The sequence below is a fragment of the Pelophylax lessonae genome (genome assembly GCF_965119305.1).
Source record: "Pelophylax lessonae genome assembly, chromosome: 2".
NCBI classification, from domain to species: domain Eukaryota; kingdom Metazoa; phylum Chordata; class Amphibia; order Anura; family Ranidae; genus Pelophylax; species Pelophylax lessonae.
In genome coordinates this window covers 308,240,290-308,244,969 of record NC_138769.1, presented here as the reverse complement: position 1 = coordinate 308,244,969, position 4,680 = coordinate 308,240,290, and positions in this window count along the sequence as shown.

The window sequence follows — 4,680 nt, the reverse complement described above, 5'->3', positions numbered from 1 at the left end:
GGATGCTGTGGGGCGACAGACTTCCTCCTTATCAACTGATGACATTGTTGGTTGTTGAAGACGTCAGTCATATGTGACGAAACGCCGTGTCGGGCCGCCCTTTCTGGACGCCTACAAGCAATAGAGGACATTGGCTGCTACCTTGCTAACCGATTTGGAACCACGCAGGTCGGCGTGTGATTCGCACACTATACCCTTCTCAAATGTGAGTGCTATATATCTTTGCTTTACATCCAATAAAGTTTATGGAAATTACTGCACTATGAGGGGTTTTATTTCCTTCTTTTGAGTGGCTCCCTTAAGGTATACTGTCAAGGTATCAATTCTGGGATTCATCTTTGTGAAGAGGTCCGGTCCAATTCGTCACCGAGTGTGTTGCAGTTCTATGATAGTTCAAGGCCCAATATACATAACTATCTGGTAAGCGTGTTTTGAACACTCCTTTTGGTGGTGGATTCCTTTCACTTTACTGCAAATTGGTGCCGTGCAATATCACTGGTGGAAATTGACTTTATTTATGGACTTTGTTCATAATGTTTTAGTGCTACATATTTTATTTATTTTCTGTGTGAAAGTGTGCCTTAGATTGTGCCGTGCTGTACTATACTAATACTCCACTAGTCCCTGATGCAGAGACCAGGTTGCCCAGGACTTAGTGATGGGCCGAACGACCCTCTGCTCGGTTCGCACCTGAACTTTTCAAACATCGCAAAAGTTCGGAACTGAAAAATGAACCACATTGAACCCGAACTGTAAAAATCAAAAGTACTAATTTGAAAGGATTATATGCAAGTAGTTGGGCATACAATGGTTATGGGGGTCCGAGTACTGCCCTGGGGAACATGTATCAATGACAAAAAAGTTTGTAAAAACTTCATTTTTACATGAGCAGTGATTTACTGATGATTAAAGTGAAAGCATTAAAATGAGAAATAACAATTCAAATTAAAAATTTGTTTCAGTATAGTGCCTGGGGGGACCCCTTAGACTACCTGTAAAGTGGCACATCTGTACTGTGTATAGAAGATGCAGAAATAATTGCATTTATAAAGCCAAAAAAATTAAATTTTCCTTGCAAGCTTTCTTTATTTTGTAAACAACGGCTTGGGGAGCCAGTCTGTATGATGCCACAATGTAGTGCACTGGGAACAAGATTAGAGATTTATTAAGTAAATTCTGGTTTCTCTTCCGCATATTTTGGATAGAAGTAACTAGAAAATACAATGTAAATACTTTGTAAAACGTGCACTAACGCACAGAAATATACTACATTAAACATGTAGTAATGCACAGAAGTATACTGCGTTAAACGTGCACTAACACACTGAAATATACTGCGTTAAATGTGCACTAACGCACTGAAATATACTGCGTTAAAAACGTATGGAATAAGAAAAAAATAAATATACTGTGTTAAACGTGCACTAACGCACAGAAATATACTGTGTTAAATCGCATGTAACACACAGAAATATACTGTTTTAAATGTGCAATAACGCACAGAAATCTACTGCGTTGAACGTACAATAGCACACAGAAATATACTGCGATAAATGGCACGTACCACACAGAAATATACTGCGTAAGACCTGCACTAACACACAGAAATATACTGCGTTAAACGTGCAGTAACGCACTGAAATATACTGCATTAAATGCGCACTAAGCACAGAAATATACTGCGTTAAATGTGCACTAACACACAGAAAAATACTGCATTAAATGGCACATATTGCACAGAAATATAGTGCATTAAATGTGCAATAACGCACAGAAATCTACTGCGTTGAACGTACAATAGCACACAGAAATATACTGCGATAAATGGCACGTAACGCACAGAAATATACTGCGTTAAATGTGCAGTAACAAACAGAAATATACTTTGTTAAACATGCACTAATGCACTGAACTATAATGCAGTGGCAGATTGCCTGCCAAATATTCAGTAATACATTTTAACCCTTTCATTGCCTGTGACACACACACACTAAACACCTCCATTACTAGCATAGTGTCTGAACGGATCAATATCTTTGATCAGATCAGAACTATACTAGCATCGCCAATAGTATAGTATAGCATAGCGTTTCCACAATGCAGTATTAGCAGGATCAGCCCTGACACCTGCCAGCCCCTCTACCCAGCCCCCAAGAAGTGCAATATCAGTAGATCACTGTTACTTCCGATACACAGTACACAGGCCTGATCTTTGCTGACGCTAGCAGTTAATTTTTTGGTAGCAGTTCAAACAGTCCCTGACAGCCAGGTCACCAAAAATGTGCAGCCTTGTATACGTCCCATCATGTGTCTGTATACTTATTCCAATTGGCTCTGCTAAATTTTTATGTGCTATACAAAGCGCCAGGAAGAAGTGGATCCTTCCTAAAATTCCAGGATGAGATCACCACAGCCCTTTTGTATCCTTAAGGTACTGTGGCCCAAATTCATAATCCAGATGCAGTGAGTCGGCTGCATGAGAGGCATTTTCCTCCCTGGTAGCTCTACCTAAAGAGCATCCCAAAGAAGGTGTTGTGTCTGTAGAAAATGCAGATATAGGTGTGATACCTGCTATTTTTGTCCCTCCTGTCCTGGCTGGGGATGGGGGAACGGTTCAGCCAGAGCATGGGTTCGAGCTGAACATCGGTTGTTCACATGTTCAACGAACACCCAAATTATCGGGCCGTTCGACCATTCATTTAAGCCTGCTGGATGACCACAATGCACTGCGATGGAGTTTGTTTGTTCAAACTAACTTTTCCTCTGTTTGCGGTGTTCTGGTGCAAACTGAACCGGGGGGGGGGGGGGTTGGCTCGTAACTAATGGGGAACTTTGCATACTTCCAAGACATACTTCTCCTGCTTTCAGTACTACGGCTCTATCCATATAAGCTGTTATCTGATTGCTAAGCTCCTGCACACACTGCCAAATGAACGATCTATGCAAGAAGGTTAGGTAGAAAAAAAAACAATGGTTGAGTATTTATTGAGAATGGGCTTTGCTGCTACTTAACTGCAGACAGGAAACAGGAACTTTATTATAGAGAAAAGACAGAATTTAACCATAGAGCGGCTACAAACTTATAAACACTACCATCTACTTGTTGAACAATATATTTCTACTAAATACTGATGTACAGTTACATAAAATACAAATGAACATTGTATTCTAACAATATCGCTCCTACCTCTGCAGATTCATGCATTTCCAATACAATCAGTGATCATCATTCTCAATAAATACTCAACCATTGTTTTTTTTTCTACCTAATCTTCTTGCATAGATAGTTAATTTGACAGTGTGTGCAGGAGCTGAGCAATCAGATAACAGCTTATGTGGATACAGCTGTAGTACTGAAAACAGGAGAAGTATGTCTTATAAGTATGCAAAGTTCCCCATTAGTGATGAGCTGAACACCCCCCCCCCCCCGGTTCGGTTCGCACCAGAACACCGCAAACAGAGGAAAAGTTAGTTCGAACAAACAAACTCCATTGAAGTCTATGGGACTCGAACATCAAAAATCAAACGGCCTAATTTTAAAGGCTAAAATGCAAGTTATTGCCCCATAAAAGTGTATGGGGGTCCGGGTACTGACCTGGGGAACATGTAGCAATGCAGAAAAGTTTTCAAAAGCGATCATTTTTAAAGGAGCAATGATTTACTGATTTTAATGAGGCTTAAAGTGAAACTTTAAAAATGAAAAATTCCTTCAAATATTGTGTCTGGGGAAACCCCTGAATGTGCCTGTAAAGTAGTGCATCTCTACGATGTATGTAGCCTGCTGCAGCAATACTGACATTTCTAAAGGAAAAAATGTCATATACAAATATACATACAAATTTCAAATCGCATGTACTTGTCATACAGGTGCAGAAAAATTGGGCCTTGGTTGTTGATGGTGCCTGAACACCATAACTCCTCGTAGTCACTCTAGCTGGGCACAGGAATTGGCCCTGCTGCTAAAAATTCCATACACATTTTGAAATCACATGTACTTGTCATCCAGGTGCCAAAATTGGGCCTTTGGTGTTGCTGGGGCCTGAACACTGTTACCAACCCCTCACAGTTACTTTTGCTGGGTGCAGGAACGGGACCTGCTGGTAAGAATTTCAATACAAATTTGAAATCACATGTACTTGTCAGTTGTCATAGAGGTGCAGAAAAATTGGGCCTTGGGTGTTGGTGGTGCCTCAACACCACGCAGTTACTCTTTCAGGGCGCAGGAACGGGCCCTGCTGCTAAAAAATTCCATACCAATTTGAAATTGGCAAAGATCAAGTGTTGTATGTGTTCTTATCAGTGATCTAGTGGAGGCGCTGTGCTGTCATCTGACCTAGCCAAGGTTGGGTGGCGGCTATGCAAACCGGCTGGAGTGATGGGGACCTGGAAGTTTAGTATCGGCAGGAAGTGAAACTGAAATTGGGCCTTTGGTGTTGGTGGTGCCTGAACACCATAACCCCTCACAGTTACTCTTACTGGGCGCAGGAACAGGACCTGCTGGTAAAAATTCCATACAAATTTGAAATCGCATGTACTTGTCATACAGGTGCCAAAAATTGGGCCTTTGGTGTTGCTGGTGCCTGAACACCCTAACCAAGCCCTCACAGTTACTCTTGCTGGGCGCAGGAACGGGACCTACTGGTAAAAATTCCATACAAATTTGAAATCGCATGTTAGAGG